Source organism: Molossus molossus, unplaced genomic scaffold (assembly GCF_014108415.1).
Source record: "Molossus molossus isolate mMolMol1 unplaced genomic scaffold, mMolMol1.p scaffold_m16_p_21, whole genome shotgun sequence".
NCBI lineage: Eukaryota > Metazoa > Chordata > Mammalia > Chiroptera > Molossidae > Molossus > Molossus molossus.
The window spans coordinates 43,034,847-43,056,290 of record NW_023425357.1 but is presented as its reverse complement, the minus strand read 5'-3'; the positions used below and the strand labels follow the sequence as shown (position 1 = coordinate 43,056,290).

Sequence of the window (21,444 nt, the reverse complement as noted above, 5' to 3'; positions counted from 1 at the left end):
AATGTTAATTAGAAAAATTCTTTATTTCTGCTCCTTTCAGACACCTCACTGTCCAGGAAACATCCTCACATACACGTCTGAAATAAGGTATTGTCACACACGCTTTATTTTTTATTTTTATTTTTTGGTACGTGCCCCTGGGGGGAACCGAACCCGGGACTCTCTGGTCCGCAGGCCTTCGCTCCAACCACTGAGCCAAACCAGCCAGGGCCCACGCATGGTTTAAAGGCAAAGCACCACAGGTAATGCTGATCAGCTGTCCAGACTTCTCAGCTTATGGGATCTTGCTACCTCATTTTACATTAATTTCTCAAAGCCAGAAATGTCATCTCCAAAAAATGTTGACGGTTGTAAAAAATAATTACTTTATTCAATATTATAGGTGTAAAAATGGAGTATATTTTCTTTAAGAAATTAAAAACAGAAGAAAGTGCCACCCAGCATCATTGGTACGTCAGCAGGAAAAACACTGTGATGAGCTTGTCCCTTTGATATTCTGGTCCAAACTTTAATGCTTCCCATGTTTTCTACTACATGCTTCTCTGCTGCTTTTCATCCTTTCCATATTTTACATCAGAGGTTTGATACAGTCTTTAAAACTTCATTAGCAGGAACAAATCCAGTGTCCACAAATTTCTTCTCAAAAGGCACTCTAACCCAACAGATAGCCCAGCAATTGCATTCTCATGAATATTTAGCCATGAAAAAACTCAATAGACAAATCCAATGAATAGAAGAAGAAATCTATTGCGTTTTGGAATGTTTGGAGCATTGGATCGATCTAGGATTATGAAACCTAAACCTCCCATTGTAAATAGGAAGCTGGATGTGAGTCCTTCCATAATATATTGTCCACTTACTCTGTAGGCCAAGAAAGCCACTGGTCTTGATGCCCATGTTCATCAGTCATAGAGCCAACACTTGGAGGTTTGACAATAACATCCTAAATTATCCTTCCAGTGGTAAGGAAATGAGACACCACCAGAACGTACACCGTCATGGCTGAGGGCACGTGCACCCAGGGCGGCTCTTCAGCTTCAGGTTGGGGCATTCCAGCACTAAGAATGGGACTCAGTCCAGAGTCTCCATGTTGGTAGTGGCAGACTTGATGATTCTTGAGCTTTCCAGGGAGGGGCCTGAGACAGGGCTGGGGAGTTGGTGTTGTCATTGAGGTTTAGAGACTTGGTGCCCCTGGTATTTCAGAAGTTGCCTAGCAAATCTGGGGGATGGGATCTGGGTCCCATCACCAGACACCTGGCCTGCCTGATACATCATCACCATCACTGAGGGTAGGCGGACAGCCATAGCCAGACACCTGGATTCTGCTCTGTTGCCAAGATACCTCCCTCCCCACCTTCACCCCACCCCCAACAGCTAAGTCAGGACCTCCGCCAGCAGTTCAGTGATGTTGGCTCACCCCAGCCAGCAGAAGTTGCCAGCTTCACGCGGTCCTTCAGAGAGCAAGGGCAATGCTTCCCCCAGGGAAGTCACTCTCTGGGGGTGGGCTGCGGCTTGTGATGGGAATTAAGTTTGGCTCTCTGGCAAACATCTCTCAACTTCCTTTTTTGGGGAAGTCCCTCTGACCTCATTGTATACAGCCTTGGAGGGAGTGGGGACCCAGGGGTCCAGCTAAAAAAGCTAGAGTTTTGGACCCTTGCTTTCCAGGGAGCCTCAGCCAATCAGATGTTCCCCTTTGGAACTCAGATGTGGGCTAGAATGAGTTCCAAGGACATCTGTCACAGGCACATGCCCTGACCAGATTCTTTGGGGCCCCAAGTCCAGGCCTGTGGATCCTGCACCTCAACCCTATGCACCTCAATGCTCCTGCTCCTTTCCCATGCCCAGTCCCCCCCCCCCTCTTCCAACAAATCCTCAGCTTAATTCTGTTGCTTGTAACCAAGGAGTCTGGAGAAGATGTTGGTGGGGCAAGGGGCTTCCTTTATGGTATCATAGGACCACCCTGACGGCCTGAGACTCTGAGGGCAGAACAGGACAGCACCTGGATTTTACCTCCCATCCTGAGCCACATTTCTTTCTGCCTGGGCCCGTGAGACACACCCTTGGGTGAGGTTTTCTTTGGGTAATAAGGTGTTTCCAACGTGCCCCTACCGGGAACCTCTCTTAGGCCTGGGAAACTCACTTTCCTGGCAGGGATTCCAAGTTTGTGCCAGTCAGATAAGGGTCCCCATCACCCTGTGGATCACAGGATGTGGGATCCTGATACAGATGAAAAATCAAGGCAAAATCCCCAAAGGCCAGCTCCCCTAGAGGGAAACTGCCCAAAGAGCACATGTGCACAAGGCCCGTGGCTCCCCTGACTCTGCTTGCAGCATGCCCACCCCAAACCTGAAGGAGAGAAGACTATGAGAAAATGCTTGAGGATGGGAAAGAGCCTTGTCTGATCATTTCCCAGACAATGTGGAGCCATAGAGTGTTAAGGGGCAAGGGAACAATGATTGGGGCTGTTCATTTATTCATTCCTGGGTACCTCCACAGTGCTGGGCCTGTGATAAACACTGATTAGTAAAAATGAATTGTGCATTTATACACATGAGTACATAAACTTATGATAAATTATAATGTAGAGGACATTTAGAAAAAATGACACAATTTAGAAAGAATAACAAAATATGCAATCATCTTTATTGTACTTCTTACTGTCCCTATAGTCTATTGATTTTCACAGAATGCTCTCATTGATTTTTGCTCAACTGTTGTATCTGTAGCCGATCTATGGTTTGCAGTTGATGAATAAGCATCATTTATTTTCCTGTATTCTCATACACTTCAGTGCTGGAGCATGACTGAGTGATTCCTCCCCGCCAGACCGGGGCCAGGGGCCAGGGTGCGTGCTACCGAGAGAAGACACCCGAGGAGCCCCACCTCTCTTCATCGAGGGCAGGACTTTGGTGTTTGTTGGTTTAATCTGGGGTGTCTCAATGGTGTCTGGGCACCATTGACATTTTGGGTAAAAAACTCCTTGTCATGGGGACTGTCCTGCGTGCTCTGTAGGATATTTAGCAGCATCCCTGGCCTCTACCTACTGGGTACCAGTAGCACCCATTATTTGTGACAACCAGAAATATTTCCAGATATTGCCAAATGTCCCCAGGGTGTGGGGATAACCCCCAGTTGAGAACTGTTTTAACACATTGATTCATTTAGCTAGTAAGTGCTTTCTTAAAATCAAGATCCCAGATAAGGTGGAGAACATTGTAGGCAGGTTGAGAGATAGATCCATTTAAAAAAAAAATCAGCAGTGTAATTGAAATATGGTTACCCTTAATTCTAAGTACTCCTTCTCCCAGTGTTATAGATCCCAGCCCTCTGTTCAAATCTGCAAGCCTGAGCACTTCATATCTTTTTTATTTTTTTATCCTCACCTGAGGACATTTTTGCATTTATCTTCAGATAGAGCGGGAGAGAGAGAGAGAGGAAGAGAGAGAGCAACATTGATGTGAGAGAGACACATTGACTGGTTGTCACCCACACGACCCCAACCAGGGCCGGGGACAAACTGCAACCGAGGCACGTGCCCGTACCGGGAACCAAACCCAGGACTCTCTGGTCTGCAGGCCAACGCTCTAACCATTAAGCAAGACTGGCCAGGGCAGCACTTCATATTTTTAAAAAGATTGACTTTGCCCGCTGTTGTGGCTCAGTGGTTGAGCATTGACCTATGCACCAAGAGTTCGTTGGTTTGATTTCCGGTCAGGACACATGCCCAGGTTGTGGGCCAAATCCCCAGTGGGGGACATGCACGAGGCAGCCAGGATGTTCTCTCGCATAGATGTTTCTATTACTCTCTTCCTCTCTCTCTAAAATCAATAAAGAAGAAAAAATGAAAATAAAAAAAAATAAAAAGGTTGACTTTACTTACTGGATGTCTGCTGCTTCCTGGTGGTCATTTCATTTATTGCAAGCTACGTTTAGTTTCACTTGTCAGCCAACCAGTGTATCAGAAGGTTAGGACAACCAGCCTTGCTTTCCTCAGATGCTGGAAAGCAGTTCTAAGCTCGCGGCTACAAAAGCGACAGAGATATAGAGAGGCCCTCAGGAAAGTGGTTTGCAGTTAGCAGGAGCTGGTATTTGCAATGTTCTCCAATTTTCCTAGGGCCTTAGTTTGAATTTTTAGGGCACCAATTTTGCTCCCACCTTTTCTACCTATTCTAGGACTAAGGGTCCTGTTTGGACTGTGTTTATGATTTATGATAAAGTTTATTTGAATTCATTTTGTGGACATATTTTTGAGAATTTTGCAGTAGACTTGGGATTAATTACACACATTTAGGGTACTACAAAATGAGGGTATCTTGTATTAAAACAGTGTTTTCCAAATTTATCTGACATGAGAAATAGACAAAGTGACGCCATAGGCCTAAGGTTGGACCCCTCAGAGACTGTTCACAGCAAGGAGGACTGGGAACCTCAGTGTCACAGGGTGTCAGAGCAGTTGCTATGGTGACTTGGTGTTCTGGCTGACCTTGAGGATGGTAAATATTCCCGAGACTCAGTTTCCAGGCTCGTGCTACCTCCTGTCCTTCTGGACCCAGCCATTATATAATGGCTATTCAGAGCTCAATCTTGGGCCAAAGCCAAGCTCTGCCTCTGTTACTAATATGTGTAATATTTGATAGTAAGAACAAGGACGTTTGAAGAAACTTTGAGATAATTCAAGTGAGCCCTGGCTGGTTTGTCTCAGTGGTTAGAGCATTGGCCCTTGGACCAGAGAGACCCAGGTTTGGTTCTTGCTAAGGGCATGTACATTGGTTGGGGTTCATCCCCAGCCCCAGTTGGGGTTGTGTGGGTGGCAGCCAGTAGATGTGTTTCTCTCACATTGATGTTTCTCTCTTCCTTCCTCTCTCCCTCCATCTAAAGAAAAATGCAAAAATGTTCTCAAGTGAGGATAAAAAAATAAAAAGAGAGAATTCAAGTGAGTGCAGCCAGAACTTTGGTCTCTTCTCTACACAGCACTCAGAAGCATCCTGGTAGAATATGTCACTGCTCTGATTTAAACTTTCCAATGGCTCATTTCTCCTGGAGTAGAAGCCAAAGTCCTTATGTTGGCTCATAAGGCTGTGCATCACTCCCAGTCACCAGTACATTTGCCCAGTCCTGTTCTTCAGGATCATTAAGAATGTTTTGCCTCCGGGCCCTTGCACCTTCCAGTCCCTGTGGATACTACCAGTGGCTCCCCTCCTCGTCTCCCTCAAGTCTTCACTCAGCCCCTTCCGCTTTGGAAACTCACTCTAGCCCACTTCCCAGCTTTATTTTCTTCCTGACCACCTGTCATTATCTAACCCCCCATATTTGTGCTTGATCCTTTGTATGTCTCTCCCAACAGAATGTACATTCCATAAGGGCAGGGACTTTTTTTTAAATCCTCACCAGAGGATATTTTTACATTTTTATTAGATAGAGTGGGAAGGAGAGAGAGAGAGAAACATTGATGTGACAGGGACACATTGGTGGTTGCCTCATGCACGACCCTAGTCAGGGCCAGGGACAGATTGCAACTGAGGTATGTGCCCTTGACCGGAATCGAACCCACAACTCATTGGTCCACAGGCTGACACTCTAACAGCTGAGCAAAATTGTCCAGGGTGAGGACAGGGACTTTTTATTGAAAAAATTCTTGCTTACCACCGATGTTCAATGGCTACATAGGAAGTAAGTCAGACAAAGCAAACTTGCAAATTAAAGATTCCTCTCTTTGGAAATAGAAATATTATTTGAAGATCATTTATAAGCCATTGTGTAGTTACTATAAAATATGTCTCATAAATATGGTAAAAAATGTTCGATCATTTTTCCTTAGCCCAGGAAGCATGTAATAATCTCACATCTCGGTTTTATAGTCTCAGATGGGATCTGACCTATACTTCTTTATTTCCTCTGCTTGTTACCTTAAGTGTTCATTCAAGTCAAGGAAGAAATGAGAACAGTGAAAGGTATCTGTAGGGTATCTACCCTGGATTTCAGAACAATCACGCCGGAGAATAAGTACTGAGAAATGAACTGTGGTTGCTGTGATGGCTTTAAAAAAAACAAGAATTCAATCATTGATGGTTCTGGGTCAGTATCAGATGTGGCATCTGAAGGCCTTGGAACAAGCCCTGTCTCTACTACTTACTGGACATGTCACTATGGGCCCATCCAGTGCCCAAATAGTGCCCAGCACATAGTAGATGCTCGGTAAAGAAGCCGAAGTAGGTAATGTACCCTCGGAGGGCAGGGAGCAAAGACACTTCTTTGCCAAAATAGATTGCAGTGGGTTCTCCCTAAATGTTGCTGGCTAGTGAAATAAACAAAAACAAGGTAAGGTTTGGCCACACTACAGTTTCAGGAAAAGCTTCCAGTAATGTTACAGAACTACTCACCACCATGACAGGGCCACATATAGGAGCTGGCCCCGCCCTGCTATGCCACGTCACTGTTAACCGAGTTGGGACCAAATGCTGGGAGTGCCAATTTATTTGAGAGGTCCAGGCTCTGCCTTACAGCATAGTTGATAATTTGGGGGCTGGAACCTTCATTCTGAGAATCCCCTGGCAGGTGGGTCATGCAGGATCTTTTCCAACTAACACCGACTTAGCGCCACCTGGTGGACATAAAGCTGAACACTCCATGCCGCTGCCCTTAGGGCTTCCAACCTGGTGAAAATTTCTGAAAATTGCAATGTTTGGGGATGGGATAAGGAGTTGCTGGCAGCTTTGTTCTGATGAGTCAGAGAAGCCTCTACTCAATTCTAGAGTATTGTGGCAACAGGCCTTGCCAGAAATAAAAACAGTTAACATTTACCGAGTGTCTACTATATGCAAGACTGCTCTAAACCCTTAACGTGTATTAACTAATTTAATCCTTAGAACAACACTTTGTGGTAGGTTATCATTATTCCTACAAGAGTATCCACAATGTGAAAGAGGTAATCTCCCCAGTGTAAACAGGGGTATTCTTGGGTATAGTCACCACAAAAGGGAGAATGAATGGTGGAAAGCCCCAAAGCCACCCACGTCTATTGGCTGCCATACTTGTTTGCTGATAATTTTCTCCTGGGTTTTCAGGGAAGGGTTAAGTCCTCTGATTTCTAAGAGTGGGCATAACTAAAAATACGTTTTTGTTTTCTGCTTTCCCTCTTGAGGACACTTTTCTTGCATCGTTTAAGGTTGGGTTTATAATTTTTTCCCCTCCTGAATCTCCAGCTGCAAATACATTTAATAATCAACCACAACAGAGCCCCTGACAGATGGGCCTTGAAACAGATGGTTCCATTGAAAGTCTGCAATTGAAAACGTAGGGTAATTTGAACCAATCAAGAAGATGGGGTCTTTTGGAGGCAACGTTTCTACAGAAACTGAAGCCATATCCCCCACTCACATCCTCCACCAAGTTCCTTTGATACACTTTTCACCCGAAGATGAGCCTTCCAACTTGTTTTTTTTTTTTTAACATCTGGAACATTGAAAAGGAAGATAGAGAACCTGGGGACTTGTCAATCAAATTCACTTTTCATATGGCAGATTGAATGTCAGTGACAAATTGTGCAATTTGACATAAACAAAGTTGATAGATGTTGGTAAAGCTGTTTTTAAACAGCAGCAATGGAGAGATGTATAGCATGTGTGTGTGTGTGTGCGTGTGTGTGTGTGTTTTCACTCAATAGTCAGTTTGTTTAATAACAAATAAAACAACCAGATGTTTAAAAAATCCTACCAGCTTCACAATGTCTGATAGTTAGTTGTTGTGGATTAATAAGAACATGGGATTCACTCCAGGTCCAATTCAGAAAGTTGACAGTAAAGTTTTTTTTTAGGACTTCACAGGAGAGCTCTTATTATGGTTCATGAAGGCTTCTCAGTTCATCTCTGAGCCTTTCGTGGGCTACAGAACACTGGTCTCGATATCGGAAAGTTTGCACACAAGCCCTGGTCTGCCACCACTTTCCTGTGTCACCTTGGTAAATCATTTAATCCTCCCTAAATTTGGTTTCCTCATAGGATAAGTGGTGTTAATCAGCCCTGCCTACCTCTGGTTATTGTGGGTTCAAGTGTAAATTAGATGTGAATCACTTATTAAAAATTTGAAGTTCATTTATCTCTTTATTGAGGAATAATTTCATCTGGTAAACTGCACAAAACTTAAGTGGACATCTCAATACACTTTTACAAACACATTGCCACTCAGATCAAAATGCAGGGTATTTCTGGCACCCTGAAAAATTCCCAGTGCCTTTCTTCCCAATCAATACTTCCAAGGAACAATTATTCTCACCTCTATCACCATAGATTAGCTTTGCCTGTTATTGAACTTGATATGAATAGAATTACATAGCATGTATTCATTTATGTCTTTCCGTTGACATAGTGGTTTTCAAGATCCATTCATATTGATACAGAAATCAGTAGTTCATTCCCTTTTATTGCTGAATAGAAATCCATTGTACCGATAGATCACAGTTTATTCATTCTCCTGTTGATGGACACCTGGGCTGTTAACAGTTTTGGGTTATTCTGAATACAGCACTATGAGCATTTTTGTACAAGGGTTTTTGTGTAAATGTTTCAATTTCTCTTGGGTAAATACCTAGAAATAGAATGGCTGGGTCATAGGGTAGGTGTGTGTTTAACTTTTTTTAGAAATTGCTAGTTTTCCAAAGTGGTTGTATAAATTCATATTCCCTCTGGCAATGTATGAGAACTCTACTGCCTGTACAACCTTTGTCTTGCTTGTCACCTTTAAATTGTAGCGTCCTCTACAGTGTAGGGGGTATTAGTACTATTACCACGCAAGAGGAGACCATATAAAGCTTAGTGTAGAGTATGGGGTCTGGAGCCATATGTAAATCCTTGTTCTACACTGGGCTCACCATATAATTTTAAGTAAGCCAGTTAACCCCTCTAGCCTCATTTTCTGCATGTGTAAAATAGAACTGTCAATAGCACCTCTTTCCAGGGGTCATTATGAGGGTTAAATGAGAAAAATCTTGTAGACTTTATAATGGGGTATTGCACAGAGTGATTGCTCAGTTCATGATTGCTGTGGTCTTTGTGCATTTATTTACATATTTAGTCTACTCTTTAACAGATCCCAGTTGGAGAGACTATTATTAAATGTCACATGTCTGTCAGGAGTTCTGACAGAGCCCAAGGATTATGACCCGTTTAATAGGGTAAGAGCTATTTACCCTCTTTGACCAGAACCATCTTTATTTCCCCAAGATGATGTCTACATGGAGGATGGCAGGTCAAACAGATGGTAAGACCTGAGTCCCTGGAGGTTGTGAACTGCTGAACTTACCAACCCAACATTCTACTGCCAAACTTCTCATTAGGTTAGATAATAAAGTCCTTCTTTGTTAGGCTAATTTAGGTTACTTGGAGCTCAGACATCCTGACTGATACACCAAATGATCCCTGCATTCCTCCACTGAGCCTGGACTTGCTCTCAGCATCTTTAGCACAGGCCTGCTGGTAAACCTGACCAATGAATTGATAGTAGCTTGTGTTCTAGAGAAAGCCTGTTCGCCATCCCTGACAATGTCAAAGTCACCTTTTGTGCAGCTAAAATTAAACCCACCTGTAGTGCAAAGTAAGAAGCTTCCTTTTTAAGCTTTCAATGACTTTTAAAGAATATTGCTGATCACTCAACCGCATATCACAAAGCTTTATATAATTCGCTGCCACCCACTAAACACCCATCTCTGGCAGCAGCAGCTGAAGATAGGGGGCAATCACGGAGCTGGATTCTGTCTGTCATTTGAACTATGTCTCGCTTTCCTTCCATGTATCACATACTGGGGATTGTGGGAAAAACCAAAGAAGTACAATAGGGTTCCAGACTGCAAACAGTTGAGGGAAAAGAAGTGATATAAGTTCTGGGTAGCAAAAATATTTACTATTCCACAGTGTAGGGAATATTTTCCCCCCCCCTTTTTTTTTTAAGGAGGAAGTATATAATTTATTTTTATTTTTTAAAAATTATCTTTATTCTTGAAAATATTACAGATGTCCACCATTTTTCCCCCATTGACCCACCTCCTCCCTGCTCCCACCCCCCTTCTGCCTTCCCCATACTATTGTCTGTGTCCATTGGTTATGCATATATGCATATAAGTTCTTTGGTCTATCTCTTCCTGCACCCCCTTCTCTCTGAGGTTCATCAGTCTAACAACCAATTTGTACTTTTTAATCCCTTCAACTTTTTTGCTTATCCTCCCAACCCCCTCCCATCTGGCAACCATCAAAAAGTCCTCTGTATCTATGAGTTTGTTTCTGTTCTGCTGGTTCCTTTGGTTTATAGATTCAATTGTTGATAGATATGTATTTTATTGTTCATATTTTTTTCCTTTATTGATTTTTTTTTTTTTTTTTGTGGTACGTGCCCCTAGCAGGAACCGAACGTGGGACTCTCTAGTCCGCAGGTTGACGCTCAACCTCTGAGCCAAACTGGCCAGGGCTCTTTATTGATTTTTTTAGAGAGAGCGAGAAACATTGATGAGAGAGAACATTGACTGGCCACCTCTGCATGCCCCCACTTGGGATTGGCCCACAACCTGGGCATGTGCCCTGGCTGGGAATTGAACCAAAGACCTCTTGGTGCATGGGTCGACACTCAACCACTGAGCCACACCAGCCAGGCTGTTCAAATTTTTAATCTTCTTCTTTTTAAAAATGTTTTCTTTATTAATTTGAGAGAGAGAAGGGGAGAGAAAGAGAGAGAGAGAGAGAGAGAGAGAGAGAGAGAGAGAGAGAGAGAAACATAGATGAGAGAGAACATTGATTGGCTGCCTTCTATATGCCCCCCACTGGAGATTAAACCCACACAACCTGGGCATATGCCCTGACTGGGAATCGAACTGGTGACCTCTTGGTGTACTGAGCCACACCAGCTGGGCTTTATCTTCTTCTTCAAGAAGATCTGTCAACATTTCATATAATACTGGTTTGGTGGTGATGAACTCCTTTAGTTTTTACTTGTCTGGGAAGTTCTTTATATGCCCATCAATTCTAAATGCTAGCTCTGCAGGTAGAATAATCTTGGTTGTAGGTCCTTGCTTTCCATCTCTTTGAATATTTCTTGCTACTCCCTTCTGGCCTTCAGAGTTTCTCTTGAAAAATCAGCTGACAGTCTTATGGAAGCTCCCTTGTAGGTAACTAAATGCTTTTCTCTTGCTGCCTTTAAGATTCTCCCTTTGTCTTTAAACTTTTGCATTTTGATGATAATGTGGGCCTCTTTGGGTTCATGTTGCTTGGGACTCTCTGTACTTCCTGGACTTGTATATCTGTTTCCTTCACCAAGTTAGGGAAGTTTTCTGTCATTATTTTTTCAAAGAGATTTTCAATTTTTTTTTTCTTTTTTAAAGGGTAGGGAGATGCCTTTATTATTTATTTATTTATTTACTTGTTTTTATCCTCACCCAAGGACATTTTTCCAATTTTTGTTGTTGTTGTTGTTGTTCAGATAGACCGGGAGGGAGGGAGAGAGAGAGAGAGAGAGAGAGAGAGAGAGAGAGAGGTGAAAGGGACACATCGATGGCTGCCTCTGGCACGACCCCAACCCAGGTCTCTCTGGACTGCAGGCCAATGCTCTAACTACTGAGCAAAACTGGCCAGGGCGAGATTTTCTTGCTCTCTCTTTCTACTGGCACCCTCATGATGTTGTCCTAGAGGCTCCTGACACTATCCTCATTTTTTTTTTTTTTTTTATTCTTTTGTTTTTTTGCTGTTCTGATTGGGTGCTCTTTGCTACCTTATATTCCAAATCGATGGTTTGATTCTCGGCTTCACCTACTCTACTATTGATACCCTGTAAATTATTCTTTATTTCAGTTAGTGCATCCTTCATTTCTGACTGGTTCTTTATTATGTCCTTGAGGTCCTCACTGAGCTCCTTGAGCATCCTTATAACCAGTGTTTTGAACTCTGCATCTGTTAGATTGCTTATCTCTGTTTCGTTTAGTTCTTTTCCTGGAGTTTTGTTCTGTTCTTTCATTTGCGATATGTTTCTTTGACTCCTCATCATGGCTGCTTCCCTGTGTTTGTTTCTATGTATTAGGTAGAGTTGTTATGTCTCCTAGGCTTCCTAGAGTGTCCTATTGTAGTAGGTGTCTGATAAGGTCCAGTGGCACAGCCTCCATGATGACCCCTGCTGTGCACTCGAGGTGCAACCTTAGTGTGGACTGTCCACCCTTCTGTAATTGAGTCTTAAATGCTGTTGGCATGCCAATGGGAGAGATTTACTCAGGCTGACCAGCTGCAAGGACTGGCTGTGCCCATTGACCACTGACCTCTGACCATCTTGGAGAATCAGCTGTGCAGGGGCCCACCACACAGAGCAAGACTTACTTCAGCAGGGCTTTGGTACCCACTGAGTCCACCCTTTGAGTGTGTTGCTTGTGGAGGCGGTTGAAACATGGTTTTTTGATGTGGTCTGAAGATGTCCACTGGGGGTGTTGGCTCTGGGGCCTTCCAGGAGGCACAGGCCAAGGTCAGCCAGTGTCTATGTTCTACCCAGGGCCACCAAGCATAAGCTACAAAGCGATCTGCAGATGGTTGCTTCTTGTGCTGGGCTTGGAGGTGCCCAGGAGAGGCCAATCTGTGACCAAGGCTGGCTGCTGCTAGTGCCAGGCCCGGGGCCACTTAGAAAGAGGTATGGGGCTCACTGAAGCTAGATGCTCCTTGTTTGAGAGATTTTAGGAAAATCCAAAGCCATTCTTATGGAAAAGCCACTGGAAACAGCTTGGGTGGGCCTGGAAGTTAAGTGGGGCAGGGCCTCAGGGACTCACCAGGGCAAGGCAAACAATGTGAGCCAGGTACCGGAGTCCCAGATGCCGCCTGCCAGCGCTGTGGGGATGGGCTCACCAAAGGAACAATGGCCTCCACCAGCACCTTTGTCCAAGGGAAGGCTGCCCCTCCAGCTCCTGCTGCAATGCCAAACAGCTCAGTTCTTCCCTGTATGTCTCTGGTGCCTTTCAAGCTGCCTCCCAAGTGCTGGAGCCCTGGAGGGAGTGAGTCCGAGTAAGTCCATGAGTGGGCCCTTTAAGAGGAACTGCCTGAGACTCCAGAAACCTCAGCCTCCCTCAGCCTCAATTCCCGCTGGTTTTTTTTTTTTTTTTTTTTTTTTTGTGGTACGTGCCCCTAGCGGGAACCGAACCTGGGACTTTCTGGTCCGCAGGCCAACGGTCAACCGCTGAGCCAAACTGGCCGGGGCCCCGCTGGTTTTTATAGCCAGAAGTTGTGAGGACTTCTCTTCCTGGCACTGGAACCCTGAGCTGGGGGTTCTGGTGTGGGACAGGGATCCCTCACCCCTCAGAGAGGACCTTCCCAGTAGAGGTATTCTCCTGATTTTTATCTTCCACACGTGGATATGGGACCAGCCCAGCCTCGCCTCCCCACTCCTACCTGTCTCCAAGAGGCTGCTTCTTTCATTTTGTTGTTGTAGGACTTCCATTCAGCTTGATTTCGGGCAGTTCTTCTGAATGATGGTTGTTCTGTAGTTTAGTTGTAATTTTGATGTGGTTGTGGGAGGAGATGAGTTTGCCTATGCTGCCATCTTGACCAGAAGTATATTTTACTTTTTTATTATAGAATAATGAATAATACATGTGTAGTAAAGTGCACAAATCTTAAATGGGCAGCTCAATGAACTTTTTAAAAGTGAAAACACCCATGCACTAAGCATTCAGATTAAGAGAACATTAACAGACCTCAGAAGATTCTTACATTTCCCTACCTAGTCAACAACCCTCCCTCCCTTCAAAATAATCACTGTTCTGACATTTGTCACTACAGATTAGTTTTGTCTGATGTGAACTTGATATAAGTGGAGTTATACTTTTGTGTCTGGCTTCTTTTGCTTACCATTATGTCTATGATATTCATTCATGTCATTGTGAACATAGCCCATTGTTTTTGTTACTGAATTACTCTGTTAGATGACCACACCATAATTTATTTATCCATTCTTCTGTTAATAGATATTTGTTTTTGTTTTTGTTCTTTTCCCACTTTGGGGCTAGTATAAATAAGGGTTCTATGAACATTGTTGTACATGGGTTTTGGTAAAAATATGTACCTATTTATGCTGGAGGTAGAAAGACAGAGAGATAAAACATACACACATGCATACATGAAATTGTTGAGTCATAGAGAATGTGGGTTTTTAGCTTTAATATATTTTTCCAGTTTTCCAAAGTGGTTGTCCCTGTTTACAACCCCTTTGTAGTATGTGATGGTCCCAGTTGCTTCACAACCTTAAAAATAATTTTTTTATTGTGGCAAAATACACATTATATAAAATTCACCATCTGAACCATTTTCTTTTTTCCAATTTTATTAATTTATTTCAGTTACAGAATTTCTCCTTTCCCCCCCTAGACGCCTGAGCCATTTTCAAGTGTATATTTCAGTGGTATTAAATATTTCCATAATGTGCAACCATCACTACCATCTGTCTCCATAACTCTTTCACCAGTAAAAGTGATATTCTGTACCATTAATAACCCCCCTCCTGATCCCCAACTAGACCCTGGCAACCACCATTCTACTTTCTATAGCTATGATTTTGGCTACTCTAAGTACTTTAGGAATAAGTGGAATTGTACAGTATTTGTCTTTTTGAAACTGGCTTATTTCACTCAGTATAATGTCCTCAAGGTTCATCTATATTGCAGCATTTAACAGAATTTCTTTCTTTTTTAAGGCTAAATAAGTACACCCATTGTGTGTATATGACACATCTGCATATCCATTCGTCTGTTCATAAACACTTGGGTTGCTTCCATGTTTTGGTTGTTATGAATAATGCTGTTAGAAACATGGGTTTCCAGATAGTTTTTTGAGACCCTGCTTTCAATTCTTTGTGCTATACACTCAAGAATGGAATTGCTGGATCATACGGAAATTCAATTTTTAATTTTAAAAAATGTTTCTATCAAATTCAGAAAGTGGGAGAGGGCGAGAGATAGAAACATCCATGAGAGAGAAACATCCATCAACCGCCCCCCCTACGCCTCCCGCCTCCCGGGGAAGTGACCGCTCACTCAGCTCATCGAAGGCCCCGCCCCCGCCCCCGCCCCCGCCCCGCCCATGTCCTTGTGCTCCTCCATCGGTCTCCATAAAGTTCATTTGGCGGCGAGCTGCGCAGGGCCTTCTGGGAGCGGCGGCCCTGGGCCAATCAGGAAGCGTGGGCGAGCGGCGCGAGAAGCGGCGGCCGCGTTCTGCAGCCGGGACCTGAGCGGTGGAGACGGCTGCAGTGCCGGGTAAGGCTGTCTTGCGGCGTTCTGAGGCCCCGGGGTTTTGTCCTTGAACCCAGGCCCCGAGGCTGGGCGGAGCAGGGTCCCCACGCTCCGGAGTCATGCTGCTCACACTTCCCGTCGGCCTCGTGGCAGACGGGCTCGCCTGACTGACGCGGCCGACACAGCGCCCTGTCGAACCGCCCCCATTAGAGCGTCGGGCTGCGTCCCCGGAGGGCCTTCTGTCTGCCCTCTTTCGGAATGCGGGGCCGTGTCCTTTCAACTCACCACTCCGCCACTGGGGCGCGCCGCCGCGTCGCGCCACGCCCCCCCAGCCCAGCCCCCCCCAGCCCTTCGAGCTCACCTCCCGCGTGGGTGCCGCCTCCGCGCCACAGCTCCTCGGGTGTGCACCCTGTCGGGAGGCGTTGCCCTTCTAGAAAAGGGTCCTTGGGGCGAGGGTGACAACCCTGTGAGCCTCTCACGACCTTTGGTCTGTCTCCTCTACCGCATCTGGGGCAATTCTCCCCATCCAGGGAGGTACTAGTGATTAAAACCTGGAGATGGCTCGGATTTTCTCTGAGCTCACAGCACTCCATCCTCAGCAAGGCAATAGCAAAATTTAGGCGGTATCTAAGTTCATGGGGTCCCTTTTTCAGAATTACAGGGCCGGTCTTTGGTCCAAGTTTGGACGACCTGTTGACAGTCGGTGGTTCGGGTTCCTCTGTCAGGTGTGAGAAGGAAGTGTTTGTTTAACTGAAATGGCTTTCAGCATGCAAGGATCCCTTTTTTGTATTCCTTCTAAGAGGCGTGAGAGGGTATCCGTGGGCGTCATACGTTTTCTTTATTTCAACTATATTCTTTAAGCATTTGTGTTTGGAACATTTTCATTCATGGTAATCTCATCAGGGCTCAGTTTTTGTTTGTTTTTTTAAATTCTCACTTGAGGTTATTTTTTCATTGATTTTTTAGATAGAAGGGAAAGAGAGAGAGAGAGAGAGAAACATTCACGCGAGATACACACATTGATTGGCTGCCTACCTACCGATGGCGGGTGGGGGGTTCAAACCTGTAACAGGCACTGCCCTTGATCGTTAATAGAAAGACCTTTCCTTCTGTCAGGAGGCTGACGCTCTAACTGTTGAGCCAAACCCACCACAGTGAGGCTCAGTTTTAAATACCTATATATTAGGCTAACATCTCATGTTTATGTCTTCAGCCTGGGCCTTTCCACCTATATCCAGCTGCCTGAGATGGTTGATAGGGAACTCAGACTGAATATGTGTTGGCTTTTTTTTTTTTATCCTCACCCGAGGATATTTTTCTATTTTTTTGTACAGATAGAGTGGGAGGGAGAGAGAGGAAGGAGAGAGAGAGAGAAACATCGATGTCAAGGAACACATCGAGTGGCTGCCACCCGCACGACCAACCAGGGCTGGGGACAAACTGCAACCGAAGTACGTGCCCTTAGCGGGAACCGAACCCGGGTCTCTCCGGACCGCAGGCCGACGCTCTAACCGCTGAGCCAAACTGGCCAGGGCTGTGTTGACTTTTTAAAATATGTGTGTGTGTGTGTATATATATATATAGATAGATTTTTTTTTTTTTTTTTTTTTTTTTAGAGAGGAAGGAAGAGGGGGAGAGAGATTGAAACATCGATGAGAGAGAAACATCAATTGGCTGCCTCTTGCATGCTCCACACTGGGGATCAAGCCCAAAACCTGGGCATGTGCCCTGACCAGGAATCGAACTGGTGACCTCTTGGTGCATGGGACAACGCTCAATACACTGAGCCACACTGGCTGGGCTGAACATGGATTAAATATCAGTTCTATCTCAATAAAGCTAGAAAGAGGAAAAAATGCACAGAAGACACTGCAAAAATACAAGTATACTTTGCTATCTAAATTAGGTAATGAGAGCTTGGATAGCAAATTTGGAGAGTGAGGGGTATCATGTTCAGTGTATGATAATTTGGTTTCCTCAGTTTTTGTTAGAAAGTAGCTATAGTTTGGATAAGAAAAGTATATCTGCATCTGCTTTGTTTCTGAGGCTGGAGAGTGGAGAATACTTGTAAATGCACAGATTGGAAGGAGGTGGGTGAGTTAGGACCTGAGAGAGAAGAGCCAGGGGACAGAGGTGGAGGGAGGATTTGGGGAGTGTAGCAAACTCCAGGTTGCAGGCCGGGGGTGTGGATTTGACAGTCATTGTCTTCAAGGATTCAGGGGCAGGGGTAAAACAAACACTCTGAAGCAGAGTTTAGATTGATTTAAAAATTAACAAGTTATTGCCCTGGTTGGTTTGGCTTAGCAGTTAGAGCGTCGACCCGCTGACCAAAGAGTCATGGGTTCAATTCTGGTCAAGGGTGCATACCTCGATTGCGGTTTTGTCCTGACCCTGATCTGGGTTATGTGGGCAGCAACCAGTCGATGTGTCTCTCTCAAGTGGATGTTTCTCTCTCTCTCCCACTCTGTCTGAAGATAAATGGAAAAATATCCTCAGGTGAGGATTAAAAAAAAAATTAACAAGTTATTAAGAATTAGAAAAGGTCACATACACTCATGGAAAAGAAGTCAGACAAACGGTATAAAATGAAAACTCTCCCAACCCTTAGCTTTACTCTCCAGAGGTAATGAATGCTAAGTTAAGTTTCTTGCTATGCTAATGTTATGTTTCTAGCTATTTCTTCTAAAAACTATCTGCAAACAAACTGTAAATGTATAGTTCAGTGAATTTTTAAATATTTACTTACTCATGTGACCACCATCCATATTGGGATGTAGAACATTTCTAATACCCCTGTGTGTTAGCTCAGGCTTCCATAACAATAAACAACAGAAGTTTGTTTCTTAAACAACATAAGTTTGTCTTAAATAACTGAAGTTTGGTTTCTTACAGTTCTGGAGGTTGGAAGTTCGAGATCAGGGTGCCCTCCTGGTAGGGTTCTGGTGAAGACTTTCTTTTTGGCTTATAGATGGCCAGCATCTTACCATGTGCTCATATCTCTTTCCTCGGTGAAGGTGTGTGGGATGGGGGTCGGGAAGAGAGGAAGCAAGTTCTTCCATGTTTCTTCTTTGTAGGGCACTAATCCCATCACAAGAGTCCCATCTTCATGACCTCATCTAAACTTAATTGCCTCCCAAAGGCCTCTTCTCCAAATACCATCACCTTGGAGATCAGGGCTTCAACATATGAATTTTTTAGGACACATTTCAGTCCATAGCACCCAGAAAGTTCTGTTATACTCTATCCCAATCAATCCTCTCCCCTCCCAGAATAACCAGTGCTCTGATTTCTAGCACCATAGATCAGTATTTTTCTGTTCCTAAAATCCATATAAGTGGAATCATTCAGTATGCCCTTTTTGTATCTGGCTACTTTAACTCACAATTATGTCTGTAAAATTTATTCCTATTCCTCCATATAGCTGTAGTTTTATCTTTTCTATTGCTGTATGGGATGCCAGGGTATGAATATAATCATAAAAATCCCAGATGGGATAATACTGTATATAAAGTGGTTTTAACATTGTGTGGGGGGGGTGGGGGTGGGGGTCGTACTCAGGCTTTTGTTAGAATCTGATGAAAGCTGTAGTGCTTTTCTTATATTAAAAAAAAAAAATTGCATGTCTTTCCAGGAGTTCCTGGTGTCTTTGATGCTGGAGTCATGGCCCTCAGGACAGGAAGCCTTTCTTGGTTTACAACAGGGTTTCTCAAATTCAGCACTGTTGTTATTTGGGGCTAGATAATTATTTGTTGTGGGGTCTGTGCTGTGTATTGTGGGAAGTTAGCAACACCTTTGACCTCTATCTACTGTCTAGATATCAGGAGCACATCTTCCTCAGTTGTGACAAATAAAAATGTCTCCAGATATTACCAGTAACCCCTGGAGACAGACTTGCCCCCAATTGAGAATCATTGGTTTAAAGAGAAAAGCCAAAGCCAAAGACCTTTTGGAGGCAGACTTGGTGATCTGTTATATGCCAGGTGTAAGATGGGGTGGTTGTCACTGCTAAGGTTCTATATACAGATAGTTTCCATCACCACTAAAATGGAGCTGCTCCTTCTGAGGATACATTAAGTGAGTTTAAAGACTGAATTAAAATATCCCACATTTGCCAATTCTTCATGGTGGGCAGGCCCTTAGAAATCATCTGAGCCAACCTCCTGATCTTCATGGGTGTTGAAATGGTCCAGAGAGGGGGAAGGGCCAGCCCCAAAGTCAGAGGGCTGATGTGGGGCAAAGCCAGCCTGGCATCCATTGTTTTTCATCCCAAGCCTGGCTTCTACTAAACTGGACAGCTGAGTGATGCCAGGTTGCTTCTCTTGGCTCATTGAAGATGAAATAATACAAATGGCATTTTATGTGTCAGGAGGCTGATACTACACATTCCTTACTGCAAACATGGAGTCATCCAGGCCAGTACTAGTACTGAATCACCCAGTCTTTACTTTAAAATTTTTTTTGGTTAATCCTCACCTGAAGATACAATTTTTTAAAAAAAATGTATTCTTACTGATTTTTGAGAGAGAAAGAGAGAAAGAAAGAGAGAGAAACATCGATGTGAAAGAGAAACATTGATCAGCTACACGCCCCCTACTAAGGATTGAGCCTGCAACACAGGCATGTGCCCTGACTGGAAATCAAACCGGGACCTCTCAGTCCATGGGCCAACTCTGGGCGGAGAATACTTTTCCATTGATTTTTAAATGGAGTGGAAGGGAGGGAAGGCTAGAGAGGGAAAAACATTGATGTGAAAGAGGCAACCACATCAATTGGTTGCCTCCCACACAACTCTGACTGGGGCTGGGGAATCAAACCTGCAACCCAGGTTTGATCCCCATGCTCTTGCATGGGAATCGAACCCATGACTCTTTGGTCTGAGGGCTGATGCTCTTAACTGTTGAGCCAATTCGATCAGGGCTTAATCCCCCAGTCTTTAATTTCTCTTCTGTCTAGGGTAATTTATTTCAGTCCTTTGTTTTCTCCAGAAGTCTGCCTTCTGAATAATAATTACATCTAACTTTCTTTTTAGTCTTCAGGACTATGAAGAATTATTCAACAAATTTTTAAAAAAATTATTATTCTTGCCGTGGCCAGTTTGGCTCAGTGGTTGGAGCATTGGTCTTGGACCAGAGAGTCCCAGGTTCGGTTCCTGCTAGAAGCACGTACCCCCCCCTCCCCCCAAATCATTATTCTCTTACTGGAAGCCTCTGAAACAGTAGTATCTGTTAAGATGTAATTTTCTTTTTGGTTGTTGTAATTGACAGCTGACAGATAACAGTAAAAAGTGGGATGATATTGTCATCTAACCATAGTTTATATATTCAGAAGAAAGGACAGCAGAACCAGTCTTTGATATCCTGAGTGAGGCTTTACTCATTAATCTTTGGCATTGAATACTGAACACTGCTCTTGTTACAGTTTCATTAATAAGAAGGTTTGCAGGCAAGATTTCCACTTGAAATTATATGCTAAATTTCTTTTGAATCACACCTTCATTGTGGAAATTTGGATTCATAATAATAACCATATATATATTTTTAATGTTTTATTGATTTTTTTTTTGGAGAGAGTGGAAGGGAAAGAGAGATAGAAACATATGAGAGAGAGAATACATCGATTGGCTGCCTCCTGCATGCCCCCTACTAGGGATTGAGCCTGCAACTGGGGATGTGCCTTGACCAGGAATCAAACTGGGACCTCTCAGTCCCTGGGATGATGCTCAGTCCACTGAGCCACACTGGCCAGGCTGGATATTCTACAATTTAATTCCGTTCTGACACTAACTGGAGATAGCATCAGATCCCAAGGGTTCAGGGTTCAGTTCCACAAAATTGTACCCTCCCTCCCTCCAGAAGCCAATCACAAGTTCACATTGTTACCTTACTTCTGACCGATTGACTGTAGACCAGAAGTCCAGTTAATTTGCTAGAGCAGGATACAGAACTCAGAGAAATATTTACTTAAACTTACCAGTTTATTATAAAGGATATAGATGAACAGCAAGATAAAGAGGTACATATGTGGGCACCCTGGCCGGTTTGGCTCGGCGGTTAGAGCGTCGGCCTGCGGTCCAGAGAGACCCGGGTTCAGTTCCCGCTAAGGGTGCGTACCTTTATTGCAGTTTGTCCCTAGCCCTGGTTGGTCGTGCGGGTGGCAACTACTCGATGTGTCCCTTTCACATCGATGTTTCTCTCTCTCTCTCTCTCTCT

The 21,444-nt window shown here is 44.0% G+C and overlaps 1 protein-coding gene and 1 pseudogene across 1 annotated transcript in view; one reads left to right on the top strand and one right to left on the bottom strand.

Moving 5' to 3' along the window:
- Nucleotides 1-652: 652 nt before the first annotated feature.
- On the bottom strand, nt 653-1,089 carry LOC118639404 (annotated as a pseudogene).
- A 14,097-nt stretch (nt 1,090-15,186) lies between these two features.
- The window catches only part of NUP93 (nucleoporin 93), a 104,519-nt gene continuing 98,261 nt past the window's right edge, over nt 15,187-21,444 (top strand). The window contains exon 1 of the mRNA XM_036275480.1: nt 15,187-15,259. The gene's annotated coding sequence lies outside the window, so the exon portion shown is untranslated. The remainder of the gene's footprint in view (nt 15,260-21,444) is intronic.